The sequence below is a fragment of the Rhinopithecus bieti genome, unplaced genomic scaffold, assembly GCF_001698545.2.
Source record: "Rhinopithecus bieti isolate Rb0 unplaced genomic scaffold, ASM169854v2 scaffold_15850, whole genome shotgun sequence".
In the NCBI taxonomy this organism is placed as follows: Eukaryota; Metazoa; Chordata; class Mammalia; order Primates; family Cercopithecidae; genus Rhinopithecus; species Rhinopithecus bieti.
Window position 1 is genome coordinate 3,721,790 of NW_016809273.1, and position 22,982 is coordinate 3,744,771.

Below are 22,982 nucleotides of genomic sequence, written 5' to 3' on the forward strand. Positions count from 1 at the left end.
TAAAGAAACAATTAATGAAGTGAAGAGCAACCTACAGAATGTGAAAACTATTTGCAAACTATTCATCCAACAAGAATATATTAGGGAAATATAAGATGCTCAAGTAACTCAATAGAAAACAAACAAATAATCCAATTAAAAATGGGCACAAGGGCTGGGCGCGGAGGCTCATGCCTGTAATCCCAGCACTTTGGGAGGCTGAGGCAGGTGGATCACAAGGTCAGGAGTTCAAGACCAGCCTGACCAAAATGGTGAAACCCCATCTGTACTAAAAATACAAAAAAATTACCTGGGTGTGGTGGCAGTTGCCTGTAATGGCAGCTACTCGAGAGGCTGAGGCAGAGAATTGCTCGAACCCAGGAGGTGGAGGTTGCAGTGAGCAGAGATCATGCCACTGCACTCCAGCCTGGACAACAGAGCAAGGCTCCATCTCAAAACAAAGAAACAAAAAAGCACAAGAATTGAATAGATATTTATCAAATGAAGACAATTAGAACTACCATACAACTTGGGTATTTGCCCCTTCAGAATCTCATGTTGAAATTGATCCCTGATTTTGGAGGTGGGGCCTAACGTAAGGTGTTTGGGTCATAGGTGTGGATTACTAATGAAGGGTTTATATCATCATAGTGGTAATAAGTGAGTTCCATTAGTTCACACAAGAGCTGGTTGTTCAAAGGAGTGTGGTACCCTTCTCTCTCGCTCTCTTGCTCCCTCTCTTACTATCTGACCTGACTGCTCCTCTTCTACCCTCTTCCTTGAGTAAAAGCTTTCTGAAGCCTCACCAGAAGTTGGGCAGATATGGATGCCATGTGTGTATAGCCGGCAAAACCGTGAGGCAAGTAAACCTCTTTTCTTTATAAATTACCCAGTCTCAGGTATTCCTTATAACAATGCAAAACAGACAAAGATACATATGATACAACAATCCTATTAATGGGTATTTATACAAAATAAAGGAAATCAGTGTTGTGAAAAGATATCTACACTTCCATGTTTATTGCAGCATTATTCACAATAACCAAGATACAGAGCCAAAACATGTGCCCATCAACAGATGAATGGATAAAGAAAATGTGGTATATAAATGCAATGGAATGTTATTTGTCCGTATAAAACAATTGAATCCTGTTATTGGCATAAACATGGATGAAACTGGTGGTCATTATGTTAAGAGAAATAAGTCAGACACAGTAAGATAAATATGGCTTATTCTCACTCATGTGGAAGCTAAAAAAATGGATCTCATGGAGGTAGAGAGTAAAACGGTGTTTACCAGAGGCCTGGAAGGGAAGGGAGTTTGAGGGCAGGGAATGAAAAGAAGTTGGTTAACAGGTACGAGCATACAGTTTGAAGGAATAAGTTCGAGCATCAAAGTACATTAGGGAAATTATAGTTAACAATAATGTATTGTATATTTCAAATTATAATGGAAGAGAAGAATTGCAATGATCCCGATACAAAGAAAGATAAACATTTGAGGTGAAGTATATCCTAAATACTGTTATTTGATTATCATTATCCATCGTATACAGGTATCAAAATATCACAAGTGTCCCCAAAATATACACAACCATTACATATCAATAAAATTAAAAAATACTCTACTCACATTTTTCAACTCCTCTGCTTAGTCACTTGCTCCATCTCATCTTTATTATGCCAAACAATTTAGATTTATAGCCTTTATTTGGCTTTGGAGTCTCCCTTGTGTTTCTGAAGATTGATTAAGGTGCTCACCTGGAAAAAGACAATGTGAATCTTGAATCTCACACTTTATCCCGCAGGAAATTTGGCATTTCAGTCTTTCTTTAAATATCCCTCACTAACATCTATAAATAAAAGATATTTAATTTGCCAGTGATATAAACTATACCACCTACTCCCCACCTGCCCCCCTCCCACTCCACACACACATATCTTACATGGAAGATTTCATTTTAAGCAAACAAGTTCCACTATTTTGGAAATGTATATTTTTGGAGGGGAAGAAGAAGGAGATATTTCTTCCATAATTGTGTGCTGAGAGATTGAAATAAAGGTTACCTGCTTCCTAGCATCCTACCTGCCAGTAGTTTTAGAACTACAAAAAATCCTAGAACTGTGCTTTCTAATATGGCAGCCATGAACCACATATGGCCATTTAAATTAATGAAATTTGAAGAAAATTTAAAGTTCAAGTCCAGTCTCGCCCAATTCCATTTATTCTTTACCCAAGTGTGGCTAGTGGCTAACATATTTGTTGCTGCAGATTATAAAAAACTTGCATTACTGCAGAAAGTTCTGTTAGACAATCTTCAAGAGGAGACGATTGTCGGAATTTTCAAATAGATATTTTGAAGACTGCAATCTTGCCCTGTAATTTCTATAAGATCTTGCATATGGAGATCACTCAAAAATTTTCAAAAGACAGACAAGCAGCTAACAAACATGAAAAATGCTCAACATCGCTAACCATCAGAGAAATTCAAATTAAAATCACAATGAAATTCCATCTTTCACCAGTCAGAATGGCTATCATTAACAATAATTTTTAATAATACTAATTCTGACTCTATATAAAAGTCAGAAAGCAACAAGCTGTTTATAAAACTTATTTTATAAACAGATCATACATAAAAAGTCAAAAAACAACCGATGGTGTTGAGGCTGCAGAGAAAAGGGAACACTTATATGCTGTTAGTGGAAATATAAATTAGTACAATCTTTAGGGAAAACAGTATGGAGATTTCTCAAGGCACTAAAAATAGAACTATCATTTAATTCAGCAATCCCACTACTGGGTAGTACCCAAAAGAAAGAATTTATTATATCAACAAGATGTCTGTACTCATATGTTTATTGCAGCACAATTCATGATAGGAAAGATATAGAGTCAACTTATGTCCATTAACAGAGGATTAGATAAGATGCAACATAGATATATCATAGAATGCTACTCAGCCATAAAAAAGAAAGAAATCATGTTCTTTGCAGCAACATGGATGGAACTAGAGGCCATTATCTTAAGTGAAATATTTCAGAAACAGAGAGTCAAATGCCACATGTGCTCCCTTATAAGGGGGAGGTAAACAGTGAGTACACATGGACACACAGATTAGAATAATGGACATTGGAGTCTGCAGAACATGGGAAGGTGGGAGAGGGGTGAGGGTTAAAAAGTTACTTATCGCATACAATGTTCACGATTCAGGTGATAGATACAGTAAAAGTCCACACTTCACCACTACACAACATATACATGTAAGAAACCTGCACTTGATAATCTCTTGGGAGCTCTGTGGTCCTGCTCACCACCTGAGAAACCCAAATACTTATCCAGGTCGCCCTAGGGGAAGCTACACTACTGCAGCTGATGCTGCCTTGAAAACACCACCTCCTGGCTGGAGGATAAACAAGACAAAACTAGCACACTAAACAAAACTACACTGAAGGACCCTCACAGAGCCCACTTCACTCTCCTGTTATATCCACCAGAGCAGGTGTTGGTATCCACAGCTGAGAGACCTGAAGATGGATCATATCACAGGACTCTTTGCAGATTCTCCCTAGTACCAGACTGGAGCCTGGTAGCTCTGCTGGGTGGCTAGACCCAGAAGAAAAATAACAATCACTGCAGTTTGGCTCTCAGGAAGCCACATCCCAAGAGGAAAGGGAGAGCACCATATCAAGGGAGCATCCTGCAAGACAAAGAATATGAACAACATCCCTTAAGCCCCAGATCTTCCCTCTGATATAGTCTACCCAAATAAGAAGGAACCAGAAAAACAATTTGGCAATATGACAAAACAAGTTTCTTTAACACCCTTCAAAATCACACTAACTCACCAGCAATGGACCCAAACCAGGAAGAAATCTCTGAATTGCCAGAAAAAGAATTCAGAAGGTTGATTATTAAGCTACTCAAACAGGCACCACAGAAAGGTGAATACCAATATAAAGGAATAAAAAATAAAATGGTATAGGAAGTGGATGGAAAAATATCCAAAGAAATAGATAACATGAATAAAAACAACCACAAATTCTGAAAATGAAGAACACACTTAGAGAAATGCAAAATACCCTGAAAAGTCTCCACAATATAATTGAACAAGGAGAAGAAAGAACTTCTCTCGAAGTTCCTTGAGCTTGAAGACAAAGCTTTTGAATCAACCCTATCCAATAAAGACAGAGAAAAAATAATTTTAAAAATGAACAAAGTCTCCAAGAAGCTTGGAATTATGTTAAATGACCAAACCTAAGAATCGTTGGTGTTCCTGTGGAAGAAGAGAAATCTAACATTTTGGAAAGCATATTTGAGGGAATAATTGCTGAAAACTTCTCTGGCCTTGCTAAAGATCTAGACATCCAAATACAGGAAGCTCAGAGAACACCTGGAAAAATCACAAAAAGATAATCACCTAGATGCGTTGTCATCACATTATCTAAATTTAAGAGGAAGGAAAGAATCTTAAAAGCTGTGAGGCAAATGCATCAGGTAACCTATAAAGGAAAACCTAACAGACAAACAGCAGATTTCTCATCAGAAACCCTAGAAGCTAGAAGAGATTGGGGTCCTATCTTTAGCTCTCTTAAACAAAACAATTACCAGCCAAGAGGTTTGTATCTGGTGAAACTAAGCATCATGAATGAAGAAAACATACAGTCTTTCTCAGGCAAATGCTGAGAGAATTTGCCACCACCAAGCCAGCACTACAAGAACGGCTAAAAGGAGCTCTATATCTTGAAAGAAACCCTTGGAATATACCAAAGTAGAACCATCTTAAAGCATAAGACAGGCCTATAAAATAATAACAAAATGTGAAAAAAGGGATATTCAGGCAAAACTAGCATGTTGAATAGAATAGTACCTCACTTCTCAATACTAATAATGAATGCAAATGGCCTAAATTCTTCACTTAAAAGATACAGAATGGTGGCCGGGCACAGTAGCTCATGCCTGTAACCCTAGCACTTTGGGAGGCCAGTGAGGGCGGAACATGAGGTCAGGAGATCGAGACCATCCTGGCTAACACGGTGAAACCACATTGCTACTAAAAATACAAAAATTAGCCTGGCATGGTGGCAGGCGCCTGTACTCCCAGCTACTCGGGAGGCTGAGGCAGGAGAATGGCGTGAACCCGGGAGACAGAGCTTGCAGTGAGCCAAGATCGCACCACTGCACTCCAGCCTTGGCGACAGAGCCAGACTCCGTCTCAAAAAAAAAAAAAGAAAGAAAAGAAAAGAAAAAAAAGATATGAATGGCAAAATGGATAAGAATTCACCAACCAAAAATCTGCTGTCTTCAGGAGATTCACCTAAAACATAAGGACTCACATAAACTTAAGGTAAAGGACTGGAAAAAGATATTCCATGCAAATGGACACCAAAAGTGACCAGGAGCAGCTATTCTTATATCAGACAAAACAGACTTTAAAGCAACAACACTTAAAAAAGGCAAAGAGGGACATTATGCAATAATAAAAGGGCTAGTCCAACAGAAAACTATCACAGTCTTAAATATGAATGCACCTAACATTGGAGTTTCCAAATATATGAAACAATTACCACTAGACCTGAAAAATGAGATAGACAGCAACACAATAATAATGGTGGACTTCAATACTCCACTGACAGCACTAGACAGGTCATCAAGACAAAAAGTTAACAAAGAAACAATAGACTTCAACTATACCCTAAAATAAATGGACTTAATGCATTCTGTTAATCAGCATATGAAACATTATCCAATATAGAACATATTATAGGCCACAAAAAAAGCCTCAATAAGTTTAAAAACATTGAAATTATATCAAGTACTCTCTCACACCATAGTGGAATAAAATTGAAAATAGACTCCAAAAGGATGCTCAAAACCATGTAAATACATGGAAATTAAATAACCTGCTCCTGCATGATGGTTGGGTCAACAATTAAGTCAATATGAAAATTTAAAAAGTTATTTGAACCAAATAATAATGACACAAACTATGAAAACGTATGGGATACAGCAAAAGCAGTGCTAAGAGGAAAATTCATAGGATTGAATGCCTACATGATAAATTCTGAAAGAGCACGAATAGTCAATCCAAGATCATGCCTCAAGGAACTAGAGAAATAAGAAAATACCAAATCCAAACCCAACAACCAAAAAAAAGAAATAGCAAAGATTGAAACAACAACAAAAGATAAATGAAACAGAAAGCTGGTTTTTTGAAAAGATATACAAAATCGATAGACCATTGGTGAGATTAACCAAGAAAAGAAGAGAGAAGATCCAAACAAAAAATGAAATTGGAGATATTACAATTAATCCTACAGGAATATGAAAGATAATTCAAGGCCGCTATGAACATCTTATGCACACAAACTAGAAAACCTAGAAGAGATGGATAAATTACTGGAAATATACAACCCTCATAAATTAAACCTGGAAAAAAATAGAAACTCTGAGCAGACCAATAACAAGCAGCCAGATTGAAATGGAAATTCAAAAAATTGCTCACACAAGAAAAGTCCAGGACTAGACGAATTCACAGCTAAATTCTATCAGACATTCAAAGAAGAGTTGGTACCAATCCTACTGACACTATTCCAAATGTTAAAGAAAGAGGGAATCCTCCCTAAATCATTCTATGAAGCCAGTTGACACTAATACCAAAACTAGGAAAGGACATAACGAAAAAAGAAAATTGCTGACAAAAATCCCTGATGAACAATATCCCTGATGAACATAGATGCAAAAATCTTCAACAAAAAACTAGCTGCCTGAAACCAAAAGCATATGAAAAAGATAATTCACCATGATCAAGAGGGTTTCATATCAGGGATGTAGGGATGATTTAGCAAGTCAATAAATGTGATACACCACATAAACAGAACTGAAAACAAAAATCACATGATCATCTTAATAGATGCAGAAAAAGCATTTGACAAAATCCAACATTCCTTTATGACTAAAACCCTTAGTGAAATCAGCATAGAAGGAACATACCATAAGGTAATAAAAGCCAGCTATAACAGACCCACAACCAACATAATACTGAATGGAGAAAAGTTAAAATCATTTCCCTTGAGAAGGGGAATAATGCAAGGATGCCCACTTTCACCACTTCTATTCAACATAGTACTGGAAGTCCTAGCCAAAGCAATCAGACATGAGAAAGAAATAAAGGGTATCCAAATCAGTAAACAGGAAGTCAGACTGTCTATGTTCACCTATATATGATCATACCTAGAAAACCCTAGACTCATCCAAAAATTCCTAGAACTCTTAAATGAATTCAGTAAAGTTTCAGGATGCAAAATTAATGTACACAAATCAGTAATACTGCTATATACAAACAACAACCAGGCCAGGCGCAGTGGCTGAAGCCTGTAATCCCAGCACTTTGGGAGGCCAAGATGGGCGGATCACAAGGTCAGGAGATCGAGACCATCCTGGCTAACGCGGTGAAACCCCGTCTCTACTAAAAAATACAAAAAACTAGCCGGGCGAGGTGGCGGGTGCCTGTAGTCACAGCTACTCCGGAGGCTGAGGCAGGAGAATGGCATAAACCTGGGAGGCGGAGTTTGCAGTGAGCTGAGATCCGGCCACTGCACTCCAGCCCGGGCGACAGAGTGAGACTCCGTCTCAAAAAAAAAAAAAAAAAAAACAAAAGCAAACAATAACCAAGCTGAGGATCAAATCACAAACTAAGTCCCTTTTACAATAGCTGGAAAAAAAATAATAATAATAATACTTAGGAATATACCTAACCATGGACGTGAAAGACCTCTGCAAGGAAAACTATAAAACACTGCTGAAAGAAATCACAGATGACACACAATAAAAACCCCACAGAAACACATCCCATGCTCATGGATGGTGGAATCAACGTTGTGAAAATGACCAGACAGCCAAAAGCAATCTGCAACTTCAATGCAATCCCCATCAAAATACTACCATCATTCTTCACAGAACCAGAAAAAAAAAAAAATGCTAAAATTTATATGGAACCAAAAAAAGCCCACATAGCTAAAGCCAGACTAAGCAAAAATAACAAATCTGGAAGCATCACATTACCCAATTTCAAAGTATACTACTACCAAAAAAGAGCCCACATAGCTAAATCTAGGCTAAACAAAAAGAAAAAAAAAATCTGGAGGCATCACAATACCTGATTTCAAACTACACTATAAGGCCACAGTCACCAAAACAGCATGGCACTAGTACAAAAATAGGTACATAGATTAATAGAACAGAACAAATAACCCAGAAAGAAAGGCAAATGTAGCCAGTTGATATTTGACAAAGCAAACAAAACCATAAAGTGGGGAAAGAACACCCTATTCAACAAATGGTGCTGGGATAATTGGCAAGCGATATGTAGAAGAATGAAACTGGACCCTCATCTCTCACTTCATACAAAAATAAACTGAAAATGGATCAAAGACTTAAATCTAAGACCTGAAATCATAAAAAAATCATAGAGGATAACATCAGAAAAACCCTTCTAGACATTGACTTATGCAAAGACTTTATGACCAAGAACCCAAAAGCAAATGCAAAATAAATAAATAAATAAATAAATAAATAAATAAATAAAATAGATGGGACTTAATTAAACTAAAAAGCTTCTGCACAGCAGTAATCAAAACAGACAATCCACAGAGTGGGAGAAAGTTTTCACAAATTATGCAGCTGACAAAGCGCTCATATCCAAGAACCTATAAGAAACTCAAACAAATCAGAAAGTATAAAACAATCTCATCAAGTGGGCTAAGGACACGAATAGGAAATTATCAAAGGAAGATATACAAACAGATAACAAACATATGAAGAAATGCTCACCATCCCTATTTATCAGGGAAATGCAAATCAAAACCACAATGTGATACCACATTACTCCTACAAGAATGGCCATAATCCAAAAAAATTTAAAAATAATATACGTTGGCATAAATGTGGTGAAAAGGGAATACTTTTACACTGCTGATGAGAATGTAAAGTAAACTAGTACAACCACTATGAAAAACAGTGTGGAGATTCCTTAAAGAACTAAAAGGACATCTACCAGTTGATCCAGCAAACCCACTACTAGGCATCTACCCAGCAGCAAAGAAGTTATTATATGAAAAAGTTATTTGCACATGCATGTTTATAGCAGCATAATTCTAAACTGAAAATACATGGAATCAGCCCAAATACCCATAAATCATTGAGTGGATAAAGAAAATATGGCATATACATACCATGGAATACTATTAAGCCATGAAAAAGAACAAAGTAATGGCATTCATAGCAATCTGGATGGAATTGGGGACAATTATTCTAAGTGAAGTAACTCAGGAATGGAAATCCAAATATCGTATGTTCTCACTCATACATGGGAGCTAAGTTATGAGGATCCAAAGGCATAAAAATAGTACAATGGACTTTGGGGATTTGGAGGAAGGGGTGGGAGGTGGGTGAGGGATAAAAGGCTACACATTAGGTACAGTGTACACAGCTTGGGTAAAGGGTGCACTAAAATCTCAGAGATCACCATTTAAGAACTTATCCTTGTAACAAAACCACCTGTTCCCCCAAAACCTATTGAAATAAAAAAATTAAAACTAAAAGAAAAACCTGCACATGTACGTCCTAAACATATAAATCTTAAACCACATTTTTTAAAAAGTGAATATTTAGAAAACCCCATAGTCTCAGCCCAAAATCTCCTTAAACTGGTAAGCAACTTTAGCAAAGTCTCAGGATGAAAAGTGAATGTGCAAAAATCACAAACATTCCTATACACAAATAATAGACAAACAGAGAGCCAAATCATGAGTGAACTCCCATTCACAATTACTACAGAAAGAATAAAATACCTAGGAATACAACTTACAAGGGATGTGAAGGACCTCTTCAAGGAGAAATATAAATTGCTGCTCAAGGAAATAAAAGAGGATGCAAACAAAAGAAAAGACATGCTCATTTATAGGAAGAATTAGTATCGTGAAAATGGCCATATTGCCCAAAGTAATTCAATGCTATTCTCATCAAGCTACCATTGACTTTCTTCACAGAATTAGAAAAAACTACTTTGAATTTCATTTGGGACCGAGAAAGAGCCTGCATAGTCAAGACACTCCTAAGCAAAAAGAACAAAGCTAGAGGGATGATGCTACCTGACTTCAAACTATACTCCAAGGCTACAGCAACTAAAACAGCATGGTACTGGCACCAAAACAGATTCAGAGACCAATGGAACAGAATGGAGGTCTCAGAAATAACACCACACATCTACACCACCTGATCTGTGACAAACCCAACAAAAACAAGCAATGGGGAAAGGATTCCCTATTTAACAAATTGTGTTGGGAAAACTGGCTAGCCATATCCAGAATACAAACCGGACCCCTTCCTTACATCTTATACAAAAATCAACTCAAGATGGATTAAAGACTTAAACGTAAGATCGCAAACCATAGAAAACCTAGGCAAGACGATTCAGAACATAGGCATAGGCAAAGACTTCATGACTAAAATACCAAAAGCAATGGCAACAAAAGCCAAAATCGACAAATGGGATCTAATTAAAGTAAACAGCTTCTGCACAGCAAAAGAAACTAAAGAGTGAACAGGCAACCGACAGAATGGGAGAAAATTTTTGCAATCTATCCATCTGACAAAGGGCTAATATCCAGAATCTGCAAAGAACTGAAACAAGTTTACAAGAAAAAAACCACCCCATCCAAAAGTGGACAAAGGATATGAACAGACACTTCTCAAAAGAAGACATTTATGCAGCCAACAAACATATGAAAAAAGCTCATCATCACCGGTCATTAGAGAAATGCAAATCAAAATCACAATGAGATACCATCTCACGTCAGTTAGAATGGCAATCATTAAAAAGTCAGGAAACAACAGACACTGAAGAGGATGTGGAGAAATGGGAATGCTTGTACATGGTTGGTGGGAGTGTAAATTAGTTCAACCATTGTGAAAAACAGTGTGTCTATTCCTCAAGGATCGAGAACCAGAAATACCATTTGACCCAGTGATCCCACTACTGGGTATATACCAAAGGATTGGAAATCATTCTATTATAAAGACACATGCACACATATGTTTATTGCAGCACTATTGACAATAGCAAAGACTTGGAACCATCTCGAATGCCCATCAATGATAGACTGGATAAAGAAAATGTGGCACATATATACTATGGAATACTATGCAGTCATAAAAAAGGATGAGTTCATGTCATTTGCAGCAACATAAACGAAGCTGAAAACCATCATTCTCAGCAAAGTAACACAAGAACAGAAAACCAAACCCTGCATGTTCTCACTAATAAGTGGGAGTTGAACAATAAGAACACATGGACGCAGGGAGGGAAACATCACACATCGGGGCCTTTGAGGCATGAGGGGCTAGGGAAGGGATAGCATTAGGAGACTTACCTAATGTAGATGATGAGTTGATGGGTGCAGCAAACCACCATGGTACATGTATACCCATGAGACAAACCTGCACATTCTGCACATGTACTCTAGAACTTTAAGTATAATAATAATTTCAAAAAGAGAGAATAAAATGGATTTTATCCTAGTTTTTACTCTATCACTATTCCTACTCAAGGTTTGGCAGAAAAACAGAACAGCTATGCAAATATTGAAGAATAATGGGAAATTTGCATTGGAGTATTCTGATAATAAGTACATATATACAGATGATAGAGAAATAGATAGATATGTTTTTTTCTCATTCTACAATAGTAAGTGTAATTGTATCATTTCTGCAATTTCTGTTTTCTAGTATTTTTCGAACTGCAGATTGTGACCTATTAGTGGGTCATGAAATCAATTTTAGTTAGTAATTATTACTTTAACAAAGTTTGCCAGGAGTGGTGGCTCATGCCTGTAGTCCTAGCACTTTGGGAGGCTGAGGGTAGGAGGATTGTTTGAGTTCGGGAGTTCAGAGTTACAGTGAGCTGTGATAACACCACTGCACTACAGCCTGGCCTGGCCCTGGGCAACAGAGCAGGACTCAGTCTTTTTAAAAAAATAAAATCACATCAAAGAGAGATAAGAAGAGTGCATCACACACAGATAGATAGACCATTCTTTCATTAAACTTCTGTTTTAGTTTTACACCATTGAGTCATATAAAATGACTGCTTACTGTGGGTCATATTTAAAGTTATTTAAAAGAAATTATAGAAATATCTAACAGAGGCCGGGCGTGGTGGCTCACGCCTGTAATCCAAGCACTTTGGGAGGCCAAGGTGGGCGGATCATGAGGTCAGGAGATCGAGACCATCCTTGCTAACACGGTGAAACCCCATCTCTACTAAAGATATTTTTTAAAAAAATTAGCCAGGCATGGTGGCGGGCGCCTGTAGTCCCAGCTACTCAGGAGGTTGAGGCAGGAGAATGGCGTGAACCCGGGAGTTGGAGCTTGCAGTGAGCAGAGATCACGCCACTGCACTCCAGCCTGGGCAACAGAGCGAGAGTCGAAAGAAAGAAAGAGAAAGAGAGAGAGAGAGAGAAAGAGAGAAAGAAAGCAAGAAAGCAAGAAAGCAAGAAAGCAAGAAGGCAAGAAAGCAAGCAAGCAAGCAAGAAAGAAAGAAAGACACAAAGAAAGAAAGACACAAAGAAAGAAAGACACAAAGAAAGAGAGAGAGAAAGGTCTAACAGAACTAGTGTCTCTACAAGTGTTAATGTAACATTTTATTTCTCAGTTTTCAGAGAGAATGTACTGTGTGTGTTTCCAAGGAATTCGAATTTTAGAGCTATTTTTTGTGACTATTCTAGGCCTGTACAAGTTACTGTGCAAGCTAATGGGGAAAATTCTACACATCATGCAACCTTGTAGTCTTTACTACAATGAGTTATTAAATTCATCAGCAATTTCGAATATTACTGGATTTCTGTGACATGTAAGCACCCTAAACCTTTCTCTATTATTTATCTTTCTGCACCTTTAAAAATTCTCTTTCTCTCTTTCTCTGTCTCTATTTCTTTGTCTCTCTCTCTCTCTCAGATGAGTGGTCATCCAGGCAAGTAATGGGGTCTTGCCTCTCAACCCAACAACGATAGTCTCTGATATTGTAGTATCTCACCTCCACCCCAAATTCCAAACTCATGTTGAAGCCCTAACCTCTGTATTTTAGAATATGAATGTATTCAGAGATAGTCTTTAACAAGGTAATTAGTTAAAATGGCATCACTAAGTTGGTTCTAATCTAATATGACTAGTATTCTTATAATGAGAGAAAATCATGACACAGACACATAAACAGAAAAGACCATGTGAGGACACAAGGAGAGAACAGCCATCTAGAAGTGAAAAAGAGGCTGCAGAAGAAACCAACCCAGCTGACACCTTTATCTCAGATTCCTAGCCTCTAGAATTGTGAGAAAATCAATTTCTGTTGTTAAAGTCATCCATTCTGAGGTACTTCATTACAGAAGCACAGAGAAAACTAATAGTCTCCATATTACTCACATCTTACTTTTTTTCTCCTGTTTTAAGGGAACGTATAAACGTGTGCTTTGACTAACGTTCTTTAGTTTCAAGCAACTAAACTTGTTCTGCTCAATTAAACAAAAATTTTCGAGGCCAGGTGCAGTGGTTCATGCCTGTAATCCCAGCACTTTGGGAGGCCGAGGCGGGTCAATCACTTGAGGTCAGAAGTTTGAGACCAGCTTGGCCAACATGTTGAAACTCCATCTCTATTAAAAATACAATAATTAGCCAGGCGTGGTGGCTGGCACCTGTAATTCCAGCTACTCAGGAGATTGAAGCAAGAGAATCACTTGAACCTTGATGGTGGAGGTTGTAGTGAGTCACAGCACTCCAGTCTGGGCAACAGAGTGAGACTCCGTCTCAATAAATAAATAAATAAACAAACAAACAATTTTCTGGAGGATATGAAATAACTCCACACATCAAAGAAAACATTACAGAACCAGTCATCAAACAGGATAAGAACCAATGAAGCTGTTTGGATGTGAGAAGCCAAGACTAAAGGAGACTCATAACTACTTTCAGCTTTTGTGTGCATTCTAGGGAAAGGATATTATCTGTCCTGGTTTGCATGAAGTATCTATCCTCTGAGAGAAGTACAAGGAATTTGATTGACAGTTCCACCTAGATTCTATCTAATGAGAAATGTATGGTCCCCCAAATAAAATCAGAGTTGTACAAGAAGAAAAGAAAATGGAAGATAGGGCAAAATAGCAGATTTGTGCTACACTTTGGATTTATATACTTTAAACTGACCATTAACAACTTTAGGTCACATCATGTTGGTTATATCAAAATATGATATTACTTATAATAAAAACAATATACACATATATAGGTCAAATGGATTCAAAATAACTTTTGATTATCATGGCTTCAAGTTTTCTATGAGCCAAACTAAACGTTTTTGGAATAAGTACAAGAAAAAATAAATATTTCATAAAATATTTCAACACAGTCTATTTATCCTAGATATCTTATCGTATTTAAAAAATTTTAAACAGCCATTTTCATTACTTTACATTATTCTTAAGAATAAAATAACACAAGACCAAAATATTTGAAGATTATCTGTGAAAAGAAAATATAACAAGCCTTATAGTTTTTTTTTTTTTTTTTCAAATTTCCTACTGGAAATTATTATGGTGACAGTATCATCTATTTTAACACATTCAACTACTTTCCATGGCCCAGAAAAAAAACATAACATACATATTTTCCCAAAGGCACTCTAAGTTGAAGTAGTCTTCCTTTCAACATCTGTTATTTGGTTTATTTTCTGCTTTGACCTAACAAGCAGTCACGAGACTGTAAACTGATTTGCAATGCAGTTGCTGTGTGCCATTTTGAAATGACTGGAGTACCAACGCTTAGCTGCCATCCAGTGGAGCCTGATTTTTCTAATTCAATTAACTGGAACGTGGTACATTAAAAGATATGAAGGTAAAATAATCTGAGTGATACCAAGATAAAGTATCTATTTTTTCCAAGGAGCTTAAAATTCAACAAGAAGACAGGCATATTAATGAAATATAACAATATTACATGAGAAAAAATCCAATGGGTTCTGGATGTTCATTTTTTTATGGGAACATAAAGAGAACAAAGTTCTTTGAGGGAAATTTGAGAACTTTAAAAAAAAATTTGGACTAAGGCTTAGTCAGCACCGTATGAATTCAAATCAATTTTGTATATGTAATTAAAGTTAAAAGTGATTATTTACACTGAGTTTTAAAATGTCTTATTGCTCAAAATGTTTGAATAATTAATTAGATTTTCATTTTATATAGGACATTAAAAACATTAAACAACTGAAATGGCAAGTGCTGTGTGTAACATTAGACTTAGGGTTTTAGCAAATTAAAACACAGGACATCCAGTTAAATTTGACTTTTAGATAAGTGATGAATAATAAATGTAGTGTAACTATGTTCCACATAATATTTGGAACATACTAATACTAAAAAGTAGTATTAATTTTTTATTTGAAATGCAGTTTTCACTGAATTCTCTAGTATATCTGGAATTTGATGCAGTATAAAAAGATAGAGAGTAGCCTTGGGATGTGAAGAGAAAATAAAAGCTGTAAGGAAATAACAACCAGTGTGTGTGTGTGCTGGGGTGGTGTGGGGGAATTACCAGAGATAAGTTTTTCATGAGAGTACTATTATATAGTATCTACAGATGTTTAAAAGAAAATTTGTTAATATCTATAAGTAAAATGGGGTATTTAATGCCACACATTATATAAATGCTCTCTTTATGACAAACTTCAGGGAGAGTGAAGTTCTGTGTAAAGATTTACAAAACCAAACCAACTGTGGCTTGTCATTTACAAAAATCCTAACTGATTTTATTCCAAATTCTTCTGTAATTCTGCTGATTGCTTAGTCTTAGAAATATTGGAGTGTTTTATGTAGACTAGAATTTCTGGTTGGACTAATTCAAGAGTAATTATGACCTTGAGAATCATATCTCTAATTCACACTAGGACAAGACTGATGATCAAGTCTTGAAAGTTTTCCTGGTAGAATTAGAAATGCTTATGGGCTTGTCATTCTGTCAGAGCAAACATGGTCTTGTGCATTATATCTTAATTTAAACCAGTTTTACACTGATGTCTTTAGTAATAAGGTAAATGAAAAGACTAAAAATAACTTTTCTATACTTTATTTAATTTAGTGTCATTGTTTTGGATATACACCATAAATTATAACTTAACAATAAAACAACCTCAGATTAACTCAAAACTAAATTGTGTGTGAACTATGTGAGTAAAAGGGCTGTAGGCAAATTTTTGCATGTATTTCACCCAGTCCTCAACTGGGAACTCTTTAAAATAGGAAAGACTGAAAACCCTTGTTTCCATATAACAAGGTATCTGCTCAGGGAGGCCTGTAATGGTATGTTCTTTTTAGGTGAAGTAGTTTCCGTCTACTCTCTAAGGCTTAAACCTCATTAATAGTACAGAATAATTTAAAGATAACTTTTAGTTTACTTTGAAAAATGCTGCATAAATTGACACTATGCAAATGATGGAAGAAAAAGATCTCCTATGTTACCACTTTTATGCACTTCTAAATACCTAAAATTTCTTATATATACTATTTTTAATCAATGCAACAGTCACTAAAGTGACATACCTCCAAATTCCTTTCTGAAAAGGTTTTTTGGGAAACAGTTTTATCATAATCATAATTTAAAGCAGTACCTATTTTATTTTCTACCACGACTTTTTGGAAGAGAAAGTGGGAGTAGGCAAAATAAAATTATATCACCAAATAACTTACATAGTATCACGGTGTTTTTTTTAACTAGAAAGAAACTCAAAAACCATTTTTCTATTCATTCATTCAAAAAGATATATTGAGTACTCTCTTAGTCAGCTCAGGGTGCTATAAGAAAATACCACAGACTGGGTGGCCTAAACAACAGACACTTATTTCCCACAGTTCTAGCAGCTGTGCAGTTTTGGATCAAGGTGTTGACAAATTTGTTTTACGGTGAGGGGCCTCTTCCTGCCTTACAGATAGTCTATCATCTTGCTGACTGCTTAAAGGAGTTATTGCTGATTGTTTGTAGAACAAGCTCTCTGGTCTCTCCAAGTCTCATCCTGGGAATCTCACCTTCAAGACCTCATCTAAACCCAACTACCTTCCAAAGTTCCCACCCCTTGTCACTTGGGAAAGCCTAGAAGCAAGAGTGCACCAGTAGTAAACAGCATGTCTAACATTCATATTGTGGTTTAAAATGCTGATATTCAAGGAAAGGAAGCAGAGCTCCTTACATTCTAAGACTAAGACGGGAAATATAGAAGATGAGGCTGAAACATCTTGTAGTGCCAGAAAGTAAGAAAGTACCTAAAAAAAAAAAAAAAAAAATTATGGGAGTGTATCAAAATACATAGGAGCCAATAAAATAAATATAATATTGTATTATAACCCAAAGTATAATACATACCTGTGAGTCTATACAAATATAAATAAATAATTGAATAAATAAAGAAATGAGAGTATAGATAAATTTTCTGTGTAGAAAAATCCCAATGATTTTTGTACATACTATGCTCTGAAGGAGGTGGAACATCACTCCCTTAATTTGGGCTATACATAGCAACTTCCTTTCAAAGACTACAAAACAGAAGTGAGAAAAAAAGAGTAATTTTGCAGTGGGGAAACTTGACAGACACTGCTTCACCCAGCTGATCAAGACCAGCATCAGCAGTGATAAGTCACGTTAACAGTATAAACCGTTCATGTGATGTGATAAGAATAGCTCATTACCTGTGCTCTCCCTCCTCCAAATCCACAAATCTCCTCCAATCTTGTGAAAAACATTAGACAAATATCATTCAAGAAACATTCTACAAAATATTTTACCAGTATTACTCAAAATTGTCAAAATTATCAAAAACAAGGAAAGTCTGAGACACTTCATGGCCGAGAGGAGTTTAAGGAAACACAAGGACTAAATGTAATTTGACATATTGGCTGGGTTCAAGGACTGAAAAAGGACATTAGGTAAGTAGTAGGTGAAATAAATTTTAGTTAATAATATTTGAATATTATTTTAATTATAACAAATATTACAATGAATACATATTGATTATTACTTTAATAATAGGGAAAACTGGGTGTGGTGTGTTGGAAAACTCTACTATCTTTAAAATTTTCTATAAATCTAAAAGCATTCTAAAATAATAGTTTTAAAAAAAGAAGTTCTGTCTTTGTAAAGGCTATATATCTGTGGGAAAATAAGCATTGATAAAAATAAAATATATGGTATAAGACATGGTGATAAATACTATGAGGAAAAATAAAAGAGTCAAAAGGAATAGAAAATATTGGCCAGAGTAGAGGTAAAGGCTTTGCCTCATAACTTACTCAATACATGGATAGAACCAGGGTTTAAAGGATGATCGTAATATGCCAGGCTTCTAGTGTTGATTGATATATACAATAAAAGAAAAAGAATCAGATTAGTCTTGGGAGATTTCAGGGTGTCTTAGTCCATTTGTGCTGCCATAACAAAATACCATAGATGGACTTGATGGCTTATAAACAACAGAAATTCATTATTCACAGTTCTGGAGGTAGGGAATTTCAAGATTAAGGTGCCAATAGATATGATGTCTGGTGATGGCCCACTTTCTGGGTCATACATGGCTTTCTTTCACTCTGTCCTTCATGGTGGGAGGGAAAAATTATTTCTCTAGCCTCTTTTATAAGGTCATTAATCCCCTTGATAAAGCCATCACTCTCATGAACTAATCACTTCCCAAAGATTCCACCTCCTAATACCATCACCTTGGGAGCTAGGATTTCAACATATGAATTTTGACAAAACTCAAGCATTCAGAGCATAATACGATAACATTAGCTATACCATAGAAGGAGAAGAAGTGGAAGCCTTACCAAGGACAAGCAGAACCATCTGGGATCTGCTTCATTCCTGTGGATGCTATGTGGAGCTTTGGGACTTGCTCTTGGTATGTGGAAAAGATGGAGAAGATCAGTGCAACTTCTTCTTTTTATAGATAAGAAATCTCAGAGCAAGAACTCAAAATAATTGTCTCATGTTCCCATACCAACCTATTTACAAATTTTGGATCAGAACCAAGTTTCTAGATCCCTAAACTGAAACAGTTTCTTCTAGACCAAATTGCTTCCTTTTATTGATGATGTCTAAATGCACCAGAGGTAACTCTCAGTTGAGAATAGACAGATAAAAACAATTTCTAAAATAAATATGTTTGCTTTCTACATAGATGACTAATAAAATCATACTGTGGTTTGTGTATTTTTCTTTTGTTTCTGTTTTGATTATTTATTACTGAGAACATTTTTTTTTGCAAATGCTATAGACACATGTAACCTCAAATTGTGGGTTTCAACTGTGGACTAACACAGTTTAGTTTTTACTTTCTGGATGGCTCAGATTACACTTAAATTTGTTCATTGGAACTTAAGTTTCTCTGTATACATTAGATTCTGCCATTCTTATATTATTGTAACTTAGATATAAATAAACTAAAAAGTGAGCAAAAGTTGGTTGATTAAAATGTCAAATGAAAATCATTTATTTGTAACGTAGCTGAGATTAAAAAAAAAATATTAAGATCCTATTCTGTAGTTGAAATTGGGTTACATTTACAGCTGGTACTTCTTTGATCTCCAACACAATAATAAAATCCATGGTAAGCATTGAGTTCATGTCTATTGTATGAATAAATTGATTTTACATAACATGTCCTTATTCTAAAGATTATTATGTTCAAAATGAACCAATACATCTTGTAAGTTCCAGAATTCTTTTAGCAAGATTAGTTCCCAAGTGAAAAGAAGAGATGAATATGTATATATACCATGTCTATAAGTATTTCTAGCTTGAAATTAGTAAAGGAGAATAAAATAAAAAAGAGAAAAACTTCAATGGTAAGAAGCCAAAATGAATAGAGGAAAATGAAATGGGGACACTTGAAATATTAAATGTTTTGTTTAGATAAAGATAAAACATAATAAACATTGACATCGCTTTTCTGGTTTTGAAAGTGCTGCACAGTGAAATTCTCTTAATACTTTATTGTGAACAATTCTGCAGTCTTTTGCTTATGATATTCTGAACATCATTTTCCATTGAATAGAATACTAGGGATAATAGGTATAGCGAAAGATTCATGGAGTAGTTTAGAACACAGAAAAGGATGTCAGGAAATTTGCACTGTGTGAGTTATGCATATATGAGTTTTGTTAGCCATGCTATATTCACTTTTAATCTTGTCTTTGACTTTTCTCTAAAAGTAGACTGCCAAAAGATCAACTTTTTTGTCAGATTTGCAATCTCTTTTGTTTTCTGTGACTCACGTTTTACTGAATATTAATAGCAAATAAGATATTTTTAGAAATCTATTTTTTGCTTTATTCAAGTGTACCTCATACATTTATTCTTATAATTCAGGAAGGAGAAAAATAAATCTTTTATTCATTATGCAAAGTCACAAGGCATAATTAATACCATCATTGGCAATATCAGCATTCAAAAGATTTCAAATATCCCGAAGAAAAATATTGAACATCTTTCTCCACCACTCCCCCAGCACCTGACCACATGCACACAAATGAATGTTAAACCTACAAACACATATAATATTAGATAGAAGAAATTTCACTTGACAGAAGTCTATATCAACAAAGGACGAGCTTTCAGATGATGACAAGCTCAGTAAATATCAACAGTGTGAAATGATTCCAAAGACTCCTAATAAAACATTAGCAAGAATAAACAGAGCTAGGGAGAGGATTATCCCACTGTGCTTTCTACTGAGCAATCTGCCTCTGGGATGCAGTACCTAATTCTCTTAAGGGCTCTTTAAAAAACATAATGTTCAACCAAATTCCTGAGAAAACTGGAGATATCCTAATAAAGAATAAAATCTTTTCTAGAAAAGGGATATTTAACGGCTGAACACTCTCCTCAAATCAATGATGTGTGTATGAGAAATACAATTATGTATTATAAAACAAAATATGGGAGATAATAAATTTGGATAAACTAAGAACTTTATCTTATTTTGTTAGTCTTAGGATGGTGTAGTGCACCGTACAAATTAAGGAGATCCTTCACTTAAAGCAGACTCATTGTTACAAATGTCTTAGAGATGGTTTTTACACCAAACAACCCCATATCAACCAGAGACCTCAAGGCCCTTTCTTGGCCTCCTCCTAATGATTCTTTCTATTATCCATGCTCTGACGAATGTATTCCTGAATGACCTAATTCCATTGCAATAGTAAAACATTCAATTTATGAGCTCCTGATGTTTTATCTTGTTTTGGTAGATCAATTGGCTGGCTAAAATTGGCACCTAATTCATAGAAAAGACACAATACATGGATGCCAGGACTAGATTCTAAAACCAATGGTAGTGCTAATACACTCAACAAAGAAAGTAGAATTTAGATACTAATTACAGGCAGAGGTCATGATATATCCATTCACTTCCTGCAAATTGTCTAAGCCAGCAATTGAAAGAAAAAACTATTTTGCCCAGGTTTCTTAATAAAAGTATGCTGCTGATCAAATGATCTTTTATTTCATTTAAAACACTACCTCCAATTGCTGTATCCAGCCATTACAAATATTAAATGTTGCTGTACATGTAATTTTTCCCAAAGCTTCTAATTTTCACTATTTCATTACTGTCCATATTAAGTGCCTTATTGTACCTAACAGCAAAGTACAAGGATGACACTGATCAGAGCATTACTTTACAGGCAGAAACAAGGAAAGAAGTGACTATAATATTAGACACAGAATACATTTGGGAACAGAGGGTCATTTCATATTTCTAAGAAATGCTATTACTTCTGAATTTCTTAATGCAAGTGAACATTCTTTTGAAAGTTGTTGCTACACTGGAAAAAAAAAAAGAGGCACTAAAATAAACCTGAATGTTACTCAGGAAACTTATACTTTCCTATGGAAACATAGATGGCTCTTCATCTGCACTGTTTTACACATCCATACAACCACAGCATCCCTGTATATATGTTTATAAACCATCTATATGTCATAAAAGTATCCCACAAAAATACAATTAAAATAAGTAATTAATTAAATTAAAACCGAAGCAATAGAGACGTGAAAGTGAGAACTGAAAAGAAAAATATCTTCAGGGAAAATGTGGGGAGAAGCAGCTCTAAAAATGGAAATCTGGAAATTACTTCCTTTGGGAAAACAACTTAGCACCTTTTGCAAAGTACAAATAATTCTCCAACTTTTTAATCATATGAATTCTCTCTTTTAGCTGACAAATGGAAGTGAGGAACACTATTTCCAGTTTCTAACCAAGACAGGGTGAATTTAATGAGTCTCATTCCTATGTTAGTGTGATTCTTTTTTCCTTTGAGATAAATTGAAACTGTAGGTATTAATAGATCATCAGATCTGCCTTGTCGGGAAGTAGGCACAAGCCTGAGCTATGTAATAAACAGTTACCATATTCAATTAATTCTTAGGAAATAAAAAAGACCCTTCAAATAGAGACGACCACCACACATGATGGCCATATCATGCATACACTATTCGCATGAAAAATGATATTCACAACGTAAGGGAAAGGAAAGGTCTTTCTTCTTCCTGCATTGGAGAAAAGTCTGAAATTTCTATCTTTGCATGTATCGGGAAATAAATGTTCAGCAGTTTGCTCTTTAACTCCTGTTAATATAAGAATTAAATGGTATGGTAGAAAACATATAGCCCAAATAGTCTGTGGCTTCTGCAATGAAGAGGTGGAGTGTATATCCCCACTATTTCAATTCAGGCTGGTCTTGTTATTTGCTTTGACCATTAGTAGTTGGAAAAATGGCATTGTGTAGGTTCTAGAGCCTAGGCCTGAAGATACCTTGCAGCTTTCACTCTCACCCTCGTGACTCATTGCTTTGAGGCCACTACACAAAGTTGGTCTAGAATACTGGAGGTTGAAAATCACGTAGAGGAGAAA